At 27.4% G+C, this 19,016-nt stretch overlaps 1 protein-coding gene across 1 annotated transcript in view; it reads left to right on the forward strand.

Moving 5' to 3' along the window:
• The first annotated feature begins 13,081 nt into the window (after positions 1 to 13,081).
• The window catches only part of LOC112601794, a 122,120-nt gene continuing 116,185 nt past the window's right edge, over positions 13,082 to 19,016 (forward strand). The window contains exon 1 of the mRNA XM_025349576.1: positions 13,082 to 13,792. The gene's annotated coding sequence lies outside the window, so the exon portion shown is untranslated. The remainder of the gene's footprint in view (positions 13,793 to 19,016) is intronic.

The following is a 19,016-nucleotide window of genomic DNA, read 5'->3' on the forward strand; positions in this document are numbered from 1 at the left end:
GATCGACCGGTAAATTGGACTAAATGAAACGTCCGGTCTTTAGATTATTGCCACACCACACACCACTGTGCATACACGATTAAACGCAGTCCCTGCATTAGACCGCAGTGAACAGAAATAACAAAATATAGACAACGTATTGAGCAATACGTACGTGCATGTGTATGTTAAATTCTATTAAAAGATGTAAGCATCGAATAAAATGGAAAATGTAGTAATACGGTAGTGGTAATTGTAATTATACATATTAACATGACACATCATACGTGTTTAATATTATACTGTATAATAACAACAGAACAAAATAATATAAATGAATACTATCCATGGGTCTATGTGTCAATTTCATCGTATATGGAACGATCATATTCGACATGTATATATGCAGTAATTATTATTTGGCATTAACTATCAATGTTTTGGTCAATATCTACGATTAAGGAGTCATTAATCATTATAAATAATTGTATGCTTGAATATTATTTATCATTGTATCTTATATTTGCTATTTTTTTTGTGGAAATCATTAACATTTGTGTTAGAGATAGGTATGCATAGTATTTAAGCGGAATGAATTCTTCTTGTCGCTCGGTTAAAGTAGGTATGGTTATTGTAATTATTATTATAATTTACTTATTTATTTATTTATTTATTGACGCAAATTAGGTTGTAGTGATTATCTAATTTTTATAATAGTAATTTATTTGACTATAATATTGAAGATTTACTTATTTATTTACAATGATAATGTTTTTCGTTTAGTTTTTATATATGTGTAAACGATAAGTATGTTTAAAAAGTTTAGTACTTTAATTTTGAAAGTAGTTTCTGGTAGAAAATTGAATTTAGTTTGTATTTTTAAGAGGTTAAATTCATAAACGTCCAGTATTTTTTTAAATAATCAGAAAAAAAACTTTTACACAAAACTGAATTTATTTTTTTGGTGTAATTTAATAAATATGTAAAATTGTATTCTTTTTGATCTATTATTATAGTCATGAGGAATTTTCGATTTTTAAAATTCTTTTTCAACTATTGTTGAAAAAAAGTTTTAGTTAGATCGAAAAACTTGAAAATTGAATTCAAGTTTCCTTATAGATTGTTATAATAGTTATTTGAAAACTTTGAAAATACATAGGCGTTTCATTTTTTTTTATAGATATCTAAAGTTCAAAATTTGATGAAATTATGTATTTAAACAAAGAATAACAATTTTAGTTATTTTATTGTAATTCAAAAACATTACTCATAGGGGATTTGAAAAATGAGTACGTGTAAATATGAAGATTAATTTTAACTTTTAAGGTATTACTTATATATACTATAAAACTATTTTCACATTTTTACAGTAAGGTAGCATCGATTCAAAAGTTAACGATAATATAATATGTTATAAATATAAGCTATTATTATAATAAAATATGAATGATATAATAAATGTGATATTTTCGGCAAAGGTAAAATCGACCTACCGTATTACTAATATTAAAATTAATTATTTTAATCGAATTTTGTCCGTAAGTAGAATTCGATATTCTAAAACTATCATTAAGGAATTTTTTTACTCATTCACCTGTGTATTTTTCCTTTTATAAATAAACTTCATCATTCAAGAACTATTCATTGATATAATGATATTGTTCGTTCGCATAGAAATACGCTTAAGTTGTATGAAACACGTCATTCTCACTAAATTTATCTGTTCATTTTATGTACCAAAAAATAATGAATGATTGTATGAATAATGAATGTTATTTATACTTAATAATAAATGTATACTACTGATTATTTAAATTTAAATTTTCTTATTCATTTCTGATTGAAATAAAGATAATGTAACTAGTTATAATCTCAATTAATAATTCTCAAGTATGCAATACTTGTTACTGAATACAAATATTATGTAATAAAATAAATCTAGATTCCTTTAAATATTAATGTGTATATTTTCTGCCTTAATATTGTTTAAAAATTATTAAATTAACCATTTTAGATTAAATTGGCTCTCACAGTAAAACTATGTAACGAGGAGAAATGATCGTTATATTTTAGAATAAAGTTTTTATTTTTTTGTATCGTATCGAATTCGAGTCTTAATGATTTATCATTATTTTATTAATTTGTTACACCAAGTCATCTATTATTTAACCTTCCTCTATTTATCGATACTTTTTAAACGTTTTACTTACCCACATGTTACCCACGATGTATAATTTCCTCTCAATATCTTGTATGAAAACACTTTAAGACATACATAATTTACATTTATAAGCCGGCAGAATATTACCAGTTTTATACTTACATATACTTATATAATATTGTACAAGGTAAATCGTTATTCTAATTAAAAATTACTAATTAATTATAAATTATAGTATAACTGATAATATGTTTAATTTTCAAAATGTTTAATCATTGAAATTTATAGCTATAGAATATTACATTTAATTTTTTTTTTTGTTTCTTTTACTTCCTTATGTGATTTTTTTAAACCGATAATTTATTATTATTATTATTAAGTTTTAACTATTTTAACAAAATTAGTGAAATTCATGAATTAATTTTGCATGATTTTTTTATTGTGAAGTTATTAAAAATAATTTAGTTAAGTAGATATATAATATTATATACCCAAAAGATAATTTCAAAATACTCACACTAATTGTTATCTATATATGGTATGAAAATATAATAAGTAGGTACTTCAAAGGTTCAAACAGAAAATACACGAAATTGTTTATATAAAATCAAACGTTAGTCTCATATGTCAGTCACGCATCACCTACTCGTATCACACGCGAACTCTTCGTTATTATTTAATTTATTTATCTATACAATAAATCAGTTCTTTGTGTATAGGTGTATAGCCGATTATTTCAAAGCCTTAAGCCAAAAGAACAAAAATTGCTGGAATTTCTATATTTTATTCACATAAGATTTAAAATAACTATACAATATACATCATAGTACTCGTAGTTGAAACTAATTCTATAATCACTAATCGTATTATAAATTAGTTATAATAAAACGATTAGTTTATAGAATTTGGAAATATCTCTTTCTCAAATTTTTGTATTCCATATAACAATGCTAATTTTTAATAAAACATAAAAATTAAATTAATTTTAATATCATTTACTATAGCTATTAACTAAAAATTTAATAAAAAATACCTCGGAATCGCTTAGTAACAATATTAATTATTGTATATTTTTTGAAAATCCTTCACGTTCTATTTCAACTACTTTCTAATCCAGAACCCTTATGAAAAAGTGGTCTTCTTTATTCGCAATAATTCGAACTGACATTTATTTGTCTCGGAATCTTGTACACTGAAATATGTATGAGTCTACTATATGTCAATGTATGTGTGTGTTTATTTCAAAAAAGGTCATGTCAGTCAGTAGATCACAGAGAAGTAAAACTCTATATGATGACCTTGAAACCTTACTTGCTATGTATCACGCACATTAGTTTTTTCAAGTCTAACTGAATTTGAATCATGTTTAAAACTGCCATAAGTATCTTAACATAATATGAAAATACTATAGATATATTTCAAATTTGTATATAAATTGAAAATAATAACAACTTTAGAGTTTTTAAACATATGATTAATATTTTCACTACATGTTGTGACAATGTATACATTATTTTAACCTCATAAAACAAATAAATACAAATTAAAAATCGGGGTCGATATAATCAACAGGAATATAAGTGGTTAAATGACATTGTATGATCCACTTATAAGTGGTACAGTGCATCAGTCGCTTCAATATGCAAAAAAATAACAATCTAATTCATAAAAATGTATTATAGGTACCATATAATTAACGAACTAATATTTTTAAAACTATGAGGCTTGTTTTCTGCAAGGTGTGTGTATAATAACAATGATATGCATTTATAACAATAATAGTAATATTATAACAATTAATTGCCCTTGAAATACTATTTATAATTTTAGCTTCATAATATCTAATCGAAACTCTCATATTATAATATTGTACTGTTGTAGGTATAGTATACCTACATAGATTTTATCTAATTCTATTAGCTGATACAATCTTACATTGAATTATCTATCACTATTAAGTATTATTATTATTGTGTATCAGTCCATTGGTCTAACCTAATCAGTGATTAATTAGAATGACATTATGTACATTAAGAACAAGTTCTGCTATTCAATAATATGATAATTCGATACTTTATGCATAATGCATATAATAAATAAAGATAACAGTTGCGTAATAGAACAGTAGCGTTCTTCTTATAATATGCGTGTGTAAATGATTTGAAAGGGGAAGGAAGGTGCGAATCAATATTAAAAAAAAAAATAACTGTATGCTCGACGAATTATTTAATTGTGGAATAAAAGACTGTATTGCTAAATCTTACTGAAAAACTTAGAATATTGATTTCGGAGGTTAAGTATTTACGACCTAACCTTATCGGGTTGGTGATGTAATAAAATGTTTTCATTCTGCGAGTTATGTCAAAAAAATAATCTGATACTGGAGGGTACAATACAAATTTTGAAAGCGATTATAAAAATACATAAAATACGTTCTAATAGTTTGTTAAGAAAAAAAATAGTGAAAATATTTAAATTTAAACTATTTGTAATAATAATTTTAAACTCAAATGAATAAGACGCAATAGTTATCTGAATTTAACCAATGGTTTAAATTATTTTGATGACGCTTTGAATGTCATTAGACCATAATTATAGGTACATGACTACAAGAGCTATGTGATATTTTTCATTACCCACTTAATGATCGTGAGGATGGATGTGTTCTTGTTTATACTATCTGTTGAGTGTTGACATCTTTAAAACGCATGATTAATATTAATTTAATAGGTGTTTATGTTTAAATACACACATTTATGATATAACACTTATGCATGATTCAATATATCAGTAGCTCATAGGGTTAAAAAATGCAAAGTATTTTCTAAGGCTAATGAATGCCATAAAATGTATAATTCCTTTACATTATGATGAATTGGTATCATAAAAACATTGACTGAAGCTAAAAGGTATAAGTAATGTAAATACTGCATATCGAGATTAATATTTCAATGACAAAAATGTTAACTATATATATAATAATATATGAATTGAATTAATAAAATATATATTCAAATCTATTGGGTTTTAAATTTCGTAATATTACAATAAGTTGTGGTAGGTACGTATAATATAGCCCACATGGTTGTTGTGCGTGTACAATATTTTTCATATTTAAATTATAGTCAAGATAAACTGTAAGATTGCTTAAAGTAATTAAAAAAAAAAAAATATAAAATATAATTCTGTGTTATCCTAATATGAATTTCATAATTAATTTTGATCTGTGATTCATTAATTCCTCTCCTATCAAAAATTCTAAATACATTTCTTGCTAAAGGTACTATCTCTTTTTAATTATTTCCATTAACTCATTAATCCTTAATCACAGTATGTTAATAGTACTAATAAATGTTGCTCTAGTTTTATAATTTACTATTTAATATTAAATTGTAACTGTGATATGTATAACTGTATAAGGTATTTATACGACTACGAATATTATAATTCTGCAATATTTATTGGCAAAAGCTCATTAAATAAAAATATTACATTCGATATAGCCTAATGGAACATCTGTTCTGAGTAAGTTTGTCAAGCAAAGAAACTTGCTAATTGCTTAATTTTTTTTTTTTTTTATTGGAAAATGATTTTTTAATAATATTAGAAGAGAATTTAGGTTTTTATTTGCTACTTTAAAACTATTTGTAATCAAATCGTCATGAAAGTTAATAAAAAAATTAATTAAAATTTATATTTTATTCAAATAACAAGTAAAACAACAAAATAATATGGTATTCATTAATTTATTTCTAATTAAACATCAAGACGTATTTGTTCCAGGCTTCAGATTATCATTTATTTACAATCTTATATAGTTATACTGGATAAATTAAATGATTGAAAAAGTAAAATTCAAATTTTGAAAATGTATTATGTTTAAGCTCATAAATATTTAATTAAAATAATTCTTTGTAATATTATTCAAAACAATACATAATATCAACTTTTAGTTTAGTGTAACAAAGCATAGTCTTGTTTTTATTGAATATTAAATTATTATATAAGAATACAAACAATAAAAAAAAAAAAAATGTATATTTATTATTTATTAACATTACCAATAGACAATAACTAACTAATTATTTTTTGAAAGTTTACAATAATTATTGAATACGTTAATTTTCATAAGTCACTCTTTCATAAGTGTATAAAATGCATTAGTGTTAAATTAATGTTTACATTCAGCGTAACGTGTGTGAATAAATACAATTTTTGGTTTTATGATATGGTGTATAGATGATATTTCAGATATATCAACTTAATATAGCTGTCCCGTCCAGTTTTGCTTTTTTTTTTTGATCATTTAACATTTCATTAACTTATAGAATTGAAAATAGGCTTAAAAATTGATCCACGATGTATTTTTCATTAAAAAAAAAAAAAAAATTCAAAGTAATCGGATGAGTAGTTTCAGAGAATATGCGTGACAAAGATTTCCATTTTCACATTTATCTATAAACTCGTTGATTAAAAACTTCAATTTCTTTCTTTGGTTTTATTTTACGTATATTATTAAATTAATTTAAACTTCGAACAAACGTGTTATAAATTAAAAATCTTATAGTTATTCCTATTTCCAAATTTAACTGTTAAATATTAAAAAAATAAATGTGAAAGCGTAACATGCATTTATTTGCTTTTATTATTACTTTATAAATAATAGATAATTTTACCTAGGTATATTACATTTTTATTATTGATACAATATATCAAGAACTTAGAAGTAAATCAGAATACGAAGTACTTATAATTAACTATAATAGACTATTTGATAACGTTATTCTAAAAAAAGGATAATAACTAGTTCGGAATATATAAAGTGAATGATATTAATATTCTAAATTCCTTGGCATACATATTCAAATTCAACCTTAACGTCAATACAAAATGTTCATAGACGAAGATAGTTATCAATAATAAAAATGATAAATGAGACTTGTCATTTGGTATAAAAATGATATTGCACCCAACGAGAAAAATTAAAACGAAATATTGTTATTCGGTCAATGATTTCTATATTAGGTAGGTACTCATCTTGCTTACCTCGAAGTTTTATTTATTTGTGGTTTTTTTCAAAAATGGTTAAAGGAAATCAAAAATTTACCTCATGACTTACAGTATACCTAACCCGTTTTTCTACGTGAATAAATTATCCGTTTACCACCTAACCTATACTTGTAAGTTTCATTTGCAATATCAAAAATAAAAGCAGAAACAAGTTGCGAAGTGTTTTAAAATTTTCATATTCATCTTTATTTTTTAAGTCCAACATCTCAACGATTTACATAATACATTTTTAAGTTGTACATTTGATTCACTGTGATGTATTGTTCTCGTATTTACACTTAACGTATTTACTTGCATGACAACTTAAAAATTTATATACGTACCGACCGTATATAAAATGTAATAAGTAATACGTTTTAAATTTAATGAATAGACAGTTTTGTATTGACTTTTCGAGTGATACTACGTCACTGACCTCTTTTTTTCACTAATTGTAAATAAAAAAATACTACGATAACGGTCCAATGTAGAAATTTTTGATCGTCCACCGTATATTCTTCCGGGTGCGCGTTCGATACCTATCTAGTGTACCATGAGATCTGGCAATCAGAGTGAAAGCACATGTGGTCTTATAGTATATGAGTGGAAGAATAAGTGAAACAATTTTTTGCGAGTACACTTCAAAAACGAAACTCGCGAATTAATGAATGATATAAGTTCGATACGTATTACTCGTTACAGTGATTTGTATTTTTTTTTATGCATACATATGCTGTATATGTAGATACAGTGTAGATGTACATTGTATATATCACATCATTCTTGTACAACTGAAATTTATTTATAAATAATATACAATGATAAAGTTACTGTTGCTGATATAATTAGCGTCTCAGCTCGTTCGGGGAAAACAATGGTACATATGGTAACAACTTGTATTACTCCACTAACCAGTAAATTTATGTCTATACTGTATACAGTACCGGCAGTAACAATCGTCGTCGGAAGGTATGCCAAGACGTTGTGTAGATACAATGTTTAGATACGATATCTATGAGTATACCTATTACCTATACAATTATTAAGTCTTCAATAGCTCAATTATTATTGTTGACTATTATAGTGCATTCACAAAAGGTCTCTTGTAGGTTATCCGCAGGCAGACCTTCGCGCGTTTGGGAGCGTTACTGCGATATACGTTTTGATTATCGGCCTTGATATTAAAAATCATCACAATAATCAGGCGGAAAAATTGCGTTTTTTCTTTCTTTTTTTGTTTATCCATACTATGATATTACATTATGTTTATAGTGTTCATACATAAAATAACAATAATATTTCTAATCGTTCGATTAGAATATACTATTTGTTATATGTTAAATCATCCTAATGGTTTTCATTTTATGTCAAGGTTTGTGAAGAAACATGGTTTATTATTGTTTTAGTTTTTATGTAACGATAAAATACAATATATTAATACCTATAGTCTATAGGTGATTATAAAATATTATGATTTATTATTGACTGGAGTAGAAAAGTTTCTTATAGTCACTAACATAGGAATAAAAACCATAAGTAATTTTGTAAAACTGGAGATTCAAAATATCAGATTATTGATGTCGTGTGAAAATACGATGGTAATAAAAACTTTAGACAATGTTTTTTTTTGCTTTTGTTAATTATGTAAAAATATGAAATAATTTATTCTCTGTAAAATGTTATTTAATTAAAATAAAATAATTGATGATTTCTTATTTCATGAACAATTCAAAATATTTAGTATGTATAATGTATGTTGTATAAATTGTTTGTACCTAACGTAAAATCTAGCTATATATGTAGATTAGGTGCATTCTTATATTTAAAAAAATGTCAGATTAACAATTGACTCACTTTGTAGTTAATTTTGTAAACATAGAATTGTATTAATTAATAAAATTTATCAAGGTTTATAAATTATAATCACAATTACTTCTTAATTTAAAAGTTATTAGAATATTATGATATACTCGTATAATAAACATATATAAAATACAAGTATATAGAATTAATCGATTTGTTAATTTTTATGTAATGCGTTTTGCCATTTCAACATAAAATATTACATTGTGTTCTTATAAGAATATCATAAATAGCATTACATATATACATTCAGTATTGTGATATAAAATATTATAGATAAAATCTGATTTTATATTGTTGGAAATTGCAGGTCTATACATATTTTGATTACGGGGTTTCAGTTTTTTAGAATATTCTGTGTAGAGTAATTAAATAGGTACTATGATAGTCTATGTATGATTATAATATTTATTTATTTATTTTTGTATGGCTGCTTTTAATAGAATCGATTTTAATTATTTTATTATATAATAATTTATAATATATTAATCTAAGAAATTTGACATTATTACGATTTTACTTATCATACAATTATGGAAATAAAATGATTTGAATTTAGAATTTTTCAGATTGTTGTTTTAATTTAGTTTATTTTTATGTTTTTTGTAGCTTGGTATATTATATAAGAGTTAAAAATTATTAACTTTATAACTTGCTATAAGTTTATTACTCAATTGAAAAATAAATATATTTTTTACATGGGTGAATAGTGATGTGTACTATATATAGTTTGAGTTAGGAGCTTAGGACAAATTTTTTAAACGTGTTGACGTTTGTTTTTAAATTTCTGTTACCTACTTATAATTTGTCTCTTTGAATATCAAGACATGACATTTAATTACAATTTACTAAGTTATACTCATAGTTATTTATTAGTTATTTTTAGTATTTATTGCTATATTCAATAAAGAAATGTAAAAATATGTAATTGATAATTTTTTTTTAAATAAACTAAATAAATAAAAACTTAAAGCATGAAAAATAGTAAATTAGTGTAAAACTCTAAGGTAAATGAGCTTATTTCGTAATCGTTTTTAAAATGCAATGGTTTATGGTAATAACTAATTATAGATCACTATTAAATCGCTATCCGTATCGAGTTAGTTAACCTAACCTGGTCTCCGTATTCCATATTGTATCAAGTGCCAGGCCATTGGTATACATAGTTATTATTTACTATTGTGATATAAAAGTAAAAATTATATTCTTGTACCAATGTTCATGATTATAATATTATATTATTACACCTAATTCATTGTTCAAAGTGATGAATTGTAATGCCATTTCATCATAACATTCATCATTCTTAATAGTCTGATAGTCAGCTAAATAATAATATCATAAAAAACAAAAAAAAAACAATAGGTACGAATTTAAATTAATGCTAGCACTTGAGACTATATTGCACGACTTATCTACGTAAAATATATCAGCCTATCGTTGGTCGTGAACTTCAATGCCACGCGAATTTGTATGGTATATATAACTGAGCTATACTTATAAGATTATTTTTTATTGTATTAATCCGTTTTTAGTTAAAATTTTATTGATACCATTAGTCATATAATATATCATAGCTCATTATTAATGACGTGAATAAAGGGAGATGGTGGGATTAATTGGTTAAGTGGCTTTTAGAAATATCATCTACAACATCATGTTTAGATGTGCATAACTAAAGAAAGCTTTAACCCTCACAAGCCTAGCTTATGATAGTTTTTACTGAAATAAAATTTATTTGAAAACACTAAACATTTATATTTTATAATCATAGTATTATTATGTCATACTATTTTTGCGTCCAGTACGTTATTTATTAAATAAACAGTACACTACGTCAAAGTCCTCCTTAAATATTGGGAAAAATTAAAATATACGATTTAGTCCCTCTCCCCGCCACAATAAAAAAATATATATCGTTAGATAATATTGTAAATAAGATTACAGTGTTCGACGTATCCATTGTGCTTGTCAGTGCGCCGAGCCCAACAAATCCATGTGGTACCTTATTATTATGAGAATCACTCGACTTCTATTGTCACACCTATCTATATAAATTAGTGAATTTGTCGAATGTAACATACCAGTCGTGGGAACTGACATTTATAGTGACTGTTCTAATGCCGGTGGCAATGATTAGTGAAAACCTCGGTGAACTCTCGAAGGTACAGATACCATTACCAGCATTACTGCGCCGTAGACAAGCAACTTATTACTACCTAGTTTATATCCGCAGAGGGCTGAGTCGTAATATGATACTTTAAATTAAGCATGGGTTTCTAGATACAAAATAATATATTATTTTTTCGTATTTATATATATGCGTGTGTGTGAATTATACATTTATATATAATACACACATGTTTAAGATATGATACTTATAAGAAAACAATTAGTTATCAGTTTAATTCCTATGTTTAAACCATTTTATTATTGTAGACTGTAGACATAATGATCTATTATATCAATCGAATTAAATTGCATAATAATGTAACAAGATTATTGTTAGTTATATTTTTTAATATCTAGTTCTAGTGGAGGTACCTACTATGACAAACTTTAATGTATATCAGAAAATTCGAGAGAATATTGACGTTTTGTTAAATAGTAAAACCTGTATTGCTCCAACATTTTTAAATATTATACACGCATCGCAAAGTCATAATAATAAAAAATACATACTATTTTATTTTGTATAAATTACAGCATACATGGGTAATGTTATTTTGTTGCGTTCATAAATATTGTGCTTGTAACATTTATTAAAATAATAAAATACTAATAATATTTAATTTTGTGCGTAGCTGGTAGAATTTTTTGTAAACTATTAAAACGAATACAATTATTTTAGATCTAATATGTAAGTAATGTTGTATTATTGTATTATATTAACAAGATGCATACAAACTCGATGAATTACAACATTCTGTATGGGTTACAACTACACGACTTAGATTTCCAAACGACTGATAGTATTTTATTTAATGGCATTGTTACTTTTTCGTTTTTAATTTTACAGGAAAGCAAAAACAAAATTTAATTTTTATAGTGTTCTCTTCGTAGGTTTTTAAACTAAAATTTTTACGCAACTGACGTTAACTGAGAATATTCCACAGCGAATTACACAGCTATATTAGTTGATTTTATGAAATATAATCGTTTTGTTTTCACGTCTGATTCTCGATTATCTAGGTCCAGTTTGGTTAGGATTTACGCTCAAAATGTACCTATTATTATAAACGTTTACACTGTGTGCGACGCGTGTCTCGCGCAGTACAAAATCGTAACATTACATTACAATAATTCTGCATTATCATAATATTTTAACGGTCTCTGTCCTAAACACCAAAATACATAACATGACGATGACGGAAATGATTACGTAGCAAGAGGACACATTAGCTACATACTTCATACATCAATACGACATACGACGACAACGACGACAAATACGACGACCTGAAATGTGTGATCTTTATTGAAGTTTCGATACTTCGTATTCTCGATCGAAACTTGGCATACACCGCACGTATATTACAATATAATACGTACAATATAGGTTCGTACACGGAACACACACACACATACACACACACGCACACACACACACACACACATACACAATAATACACAAACACACTTGCAGCGCACCTAAGTAATAACATCTATACGTACGACACAACTTTGTGACACACATAACAATGTAAAGCGCGCGTAACGTGGACACAAGCGCGTGTCGTCCATACGATATTATTATTATTATGTTGTCGCAAAAACTGGAAAACGGCGGAACCGTTGACCTATACCATGGCGTTCGTTATGGAGTCACTGTTCGTTTTTCGTTTCGTCCGGGCGTGTACGCCGCCGTCGCCGGACCGGTTACCCCGAAGGTGGGGCGGTTCCCCCCGACGACGACCGCTCGCCGGCGGAAGGGGCCGCCGAGACGGCGGCGGCCTGTACCTCTGGCGTGCGTGTGTGCGGCGTGTGAGCGCGCCCCGCGAGTGTGTGCCCGTTCGCGCGTCTACGCTGCTGCAATAGACGTACGCGACCGCTGGTTACAATATCATTCCGCGGCTACCATTTCATTATATACGTGTGCGCCGCGTCTCACGTCAGTCCGTTTGACGTACCGTCTTCTGCTCCTTAGCCATCGCGGTCTCAGCGAACCGTGTGCGCGAACCGTGTGTGTGCAGCGCGCGTGTGTCGTCGGTGTGTGTGTGTGTGTGTGTTTGCGCGCAGTGTGCAGTGCGCGGGTCCCGTGAGCTTGTGCGTGTGTGCGAGAGCGCGCAGCGCGTGTAACATTGCGGACGCCGCGGGTCAGTGTGCGCCGGTGTCAATCATATTCGCAAATCGCGCGAATTTTTTCGTTTTTGTTTTTTTTTTATTTAAATCGTTTTCATTTTTTTTGCCGATCTCTGATTATTTTTGTTTTTTTTTTTTTTATTCATTATCACTTTCGTTTATAATTTCCTTCCGACGCATTTGACATTACATTAATCTACTCTACATACACCTATCCTCTGATCTACCCACCACACGATATCATTCTGATTTGAGAAAAAGTAAAACGTATAACAGGCATAATATACACGATAAAATAATATTAAAACCGTTTAATAACCATTACGTTATCGTTGTCGACGATGCGTTTGTTTCGACATAATATTATAATATTGCATTTTAGTTCGATGACGGACATGCCTTGTGAATAAATCGCCACCCGCTGGATCCGAACTAAAGGTTCGTAATCTCATTTGTGGAGGGTATACGTCATTTTAATAAATATATACATAAATAATTTATTATAATATAAATATTTAATAATATATAGGCTATAGGTATACGATATACTTACACCGTGTTCATGTACCTACACGCTAACAATAATAATATAATATCGATCTATACACGACACATGTTGACCTTTCGACGGCATAAGATATTTAATTATTGTTCTGTATAAAAAATAAAAATATATTAATAATAAATTAAAAATTAATTTCCCTTGACACAAAATCGTGATCATTGGTGACAAAAAGATTCGATGGTCAGACTTAGATTATTATTCATTTAAATTATCGTAATGTTCTTGGATTCATGTCCGAATGAGAATTGATCTTATAGAGACTATAAAATGTCTAATTAAAAAATTGAATCGTTAAGGTAAATTTAAGCATTTAGATATTGTTTCGGTTAACTAATTTTTATATATATTTCGTTTCATCTCTTTTATACAGTTCTAAGGATGTAATTATCCGTTCATTACGCTTCATTAAGCATTAAGCTTTCATTAAAAATAATAGCGTAAAATATAGGTATAGATAGTTTTAATTATATGTCTTTGAAATTATTATTTCTTTATATTAGTTCATCATTATGAATTACCTCTATTTTACATAACTTATACATTTATATCTTACATAGGTATTTAAATTTAAGATATCAATAGTTATTAATTAAATATAAATGTATCTATTTAAATTTTATAAAATATTTGGGGTAAGCACTATCTAATACGTATATAATTATACGATAAGAATAAAATAAACGTAAACTAAAATATTAAAATGTCATTCATTAATATTATTAATATTTTTAAAACAAAAAATGAGCTCAAATGCCATGCAACAATAATTTATTTTCAAGATCGTTTAGCAATGATATAATGCAGAGTATCATAATATACATATTATAGTGCAGTTATTAATACTCACGAACACATTTAGAGTCAAAACTATATGATTGTATATTATAATATAAGCCATTAATGAATTCAAATTAAACTTAATTTTAGTTTTTGTTTTATAGCTTATTATTTTTGTATTATATTCATTTCATAAATAATATGCTGTATGAATTATTGTTTTACAAAAATTCAAAAGTCAAGTAAATTGTTTTGATATGTGATGATTAGGTACATTGCAATTTTCAAGTAAATTAAATGGTGCTGATAATAAAATATATTTGTCTTTATATCACATATTATTACTACTTGTAAGTTGTAGACCATTCATTTAAAATTTCTTTCACCTTTCACATTTCTGAATAGGTACACAAACATACATCTATTCATGATTTCAAAGAAAATATCTGAATATAGACATATTATACATAATATATATAGGTATTATAAATGTATATACTGAAAGAATGATCAGATCAAGGTCTATACATAATAAATAATAATAACAATAATAGTAGTAGTAATATCGTAGTAATAGTAGGAGCGTTGAAAACCACTCGTAGTAGATAATATGCTACTCGTATGTAATAATATAGTATTAAATAGTGGGCAAAGCACCAGTTAGAAAAAATCATATAAAAAAATAACAAACAGTCTAGTCCAATAATTTGTACAGAAAAATTGTTTTTATAACAATTTTAATTTATAATATTTAATGATTCGTTAGTTTATACTTATGATTAATTTTTTTTATATAAAATAGTATTATTAAAGAAGTGTTGGGTGCAGTCATCAATTAACTATATTTGTTTGAAGTTCGATTTTAATGTATTTAAACACATTAAAAAATATTCTACTTTAGAATATAAAATAAAAAATGTATTTTGATATTCAAAAAAATAAAAAACAATGGAAAAAATTATTCTTTAAAAATGATATTATAAAAAGTTAAGACTTTTAGAAATAATAGAATATTTACATAATAGGTAAAATTTTCAAATTGTATGCGCTGTTCTCTAAAGACATGTTTTCACTTGTCTTATCCTGTTTTTTAAAACATATTTGGGACACTTTTCATACTTCGCTCCTCTCTCCTTCAGAAATCTAACCATACCCAATTTTAGTACATCGTTGTTAACTATACAATAACACAATAATGCTTTAAATATTTTACAATATAATATACGTGATATAATATGGGTCTATAATACCATATGTGAATAATGGCATACTTATACATAACTATTTTGTATAGGGAAGAGGGATTTAGATCTATGAAAAAACCCAATCTAAACTCTCATTTATATGCAAAAAAAAAAAGTTCTTTAGGAGCTTCTAATGTCTCAAAAAAAAAGTCAGGAGACGATTGGATCCCCTATACCCACGTTGTATATACAATACATATAAACAGACCGATGATAATGCATAAATAATACTTAATATTAATTATATATTGAACGATTACTTTAAAATTACTTTACCTAATCGAAGTCTCATTCAGGTTTTTCGAATCTGAACAATATCTCAAATTAAGCGCAGTAAGTCTTAAAATGTCAATAATAAATTTTAAATAACGGCATAGTAAAACAAATTATCCCCATAGCGTATAATAGGTGACTAATTTGCATCTTATTGATTTATGAACACGCGCCCAGTGCAATAATCCTCTAAGCGGAAGGGGGCATGCAAATCATTTCATAGGCCCGGAATTGATATAGAAACTTTTTGAAGATTCGTTTTCCTTAAATTTTGTACCGAATATATACGCAACTTAACTATATTTTATATATTCGCGAATGGTAGTGACAATCGAAAATTATCGTGAATAGGACTATAGCGAAACGGATACGGAAAAATCGGACAGTTGTTGTTTTAAGATTGATAACTTATGGAAAATATTTTGGTTATCACTTAGGTACCTGTTAATTATACCAACGAACTCGACGACGAGTTTACTACGGTTGCCGGCCTACAGACATTTATAAAACCTCACCATGAGTAAATTCAATAGCAGATTAAAAAAAATAAACATAAGACAAATTTGTTTTTTAACTAGACGTGCATGTAGAGAATATATAACTTTGCAAAAACAAATTAACATATTACGAGTATGAAACCAAAACGTTCGAAAACTGTTGTAAACTCCTAAGTGAAGTTATATAACATATACTAATTTGTTGACATTATGACGAGATAGTACTTGAACTGAATATGGTAATATTATTCTCATGTGTAGTTAAGTCTAATTTTTAAAAATCAATTCATCGTTAAAATGATCGTGTTCAGACGAATATATTTGTATGCGTGATTCGCGAAATGTTATCATTTATTCCAAATATACATCTTACTGTATTTAGACGATTAGAATTCATTTGCATATTATGGTACTCGTTTCCACTAATAGCGTGGTTAGAAATGTTCGATTTTTTTCACATTGAGGTTAATATACGTTTAAATAGGAAAGATATAATTCGAAAATCGTATACACTTACGCGAGCGCAACGCCATAAGCGTTCTACGCAGTAATTTCTAACGTCGTAATAATATTATAATGTGTATCTATTATATATTACATAAAATAAAGCCAAACCTTGATAAGTGTATTATAGTCGATGTATAAATAGTAATGATTTCTTTGCGTATACACTACCACCGATCGATCAGAGCCGCGGATCAAAGATTCTACTGTTAATGTTCGATAGAGATGACCACAAACAATCTGTATCGTACTTTACGCACTGGAAATATAATGCACGAAACTACAACGTGTTATTTGTAATAATAATTCACAGAACACAATGATTACCATCTATGCGTCATAGCTCATAACTCATAATACTTACACACATAATGTAGATATTATATGCGTGTCAATGAAAATCAATACGTTTTTGTGCGCCGGGGCTTGTGGAATTTTTCTAACACTATCAGTTTTGTTTATACTACTGCAGGAAGTGAAAAAATAAGGAACTTCATCAAGGTTCTTTCCTATTTAGAATTGCTACTGCGGCGTGTGTATGGGAAACGTATTATGTATACGTTGCGCACGCGAATGCATTTTCAGCGAAACAATAAAACATTACCTATTATACGCCGTACGTATGGCGGTGGCGAGTTATAAGTTTGATCGTGTGCGTTACATTTTAGTGAAAGGTTCCATAAAGTGTCCATGCGGATTATTGCAGAGGTCAATAAGTGCTGTGATTGGGTTTCACTCAACAGAACAAACAAATTAAAATATATTATATAATATTTACACGCCGCGTAGCTGCAAATGCTGTTACACTTCTTCAAATTTTGCAATATCGTCGTCATAAAAAGATGTTTATAGTTTCCTCATAATTTGCAGTGTGACATTGTTGGCTCGTATAATGTATGAATGAGCAACGAGGTTCAAAAACCTCGACTGACTGACTGCGCCTATTATGTACATATAGGCAGTGGCATAACATTGGCAAAGCCCATGAGGACCGGTTCTCCAGTGTCGGCAGTGATCAGGTGCCTAACCCGATGTTTTGCAACAACGAAACCGATCGATAGACGACAGATAGAATAGATCGATGGCAGTGCTTAATAAAGACTTAATAATCGGTGGCCGTGTATTAAAATTGTCGATGACGTGGCTTTATAGTATACTGTTGCAGTACCAACGGCAGTGGTTGCAGTGTGTAGCCTACACGACCTCAGGCTTTCTACCTATGGTGTAGACTGTAGGAGAACGCGTAACGATTCAGAAATTGTAAGAGAAGGTTTTTTAAATTTTTTTTTGGCACACCCAAGTATCAACTTGTCGCTATAATATATTGTAGTAGAATTTAGTTTCCTTCCCATTAATCAGTATCGCAGTCACATGCGATATATAATCATTTAAATTGATATAAATATATATACTGTATTTTATATGTAATATATTTTTTTAGTTCAACATATAATAGGGATACTATTACAAGTCGAATTGATAATCATATCAATATTTAATATGTAATGTGTGTTTACTTATACTATAAAAAATAACTGGTAAAACATTTAAAAATAAAAATAATGTAACTATAAAAAAATCTGTTACTTTGGATAATGTCTCATTTAATGTTATATTATAAAATGTTGACCATTATTTTTTTTCTGAGTAGTATTATATTATATAATACTATATTGTTGTTTAATCCATTTGAATAAACGAGTTTGTTAATTTAGAACTTTAATTTAATTCTACTGATAAAAAGGTAATTTATAATCTTATGGATAGTATAATTTACTGCAGTAAATATTTCACAAACAAAT

Source organism: Melanaphis sacchari, unplaced genomic scaffold (assembly GCF_002803265.2).
Source record: "Melanaphis sacchari strain LSU unplaced genomic scaffold, SCAv2.0 Contig0_pilon_pilon, whole genome shotgun sequence".
Classification (NCBI taxonomy): Eukaryota; Metazoa; Arthropoda; class Insecta; order Hemiptera; family Aphididae; genus Melanaphis; species Melanaphis sacchari.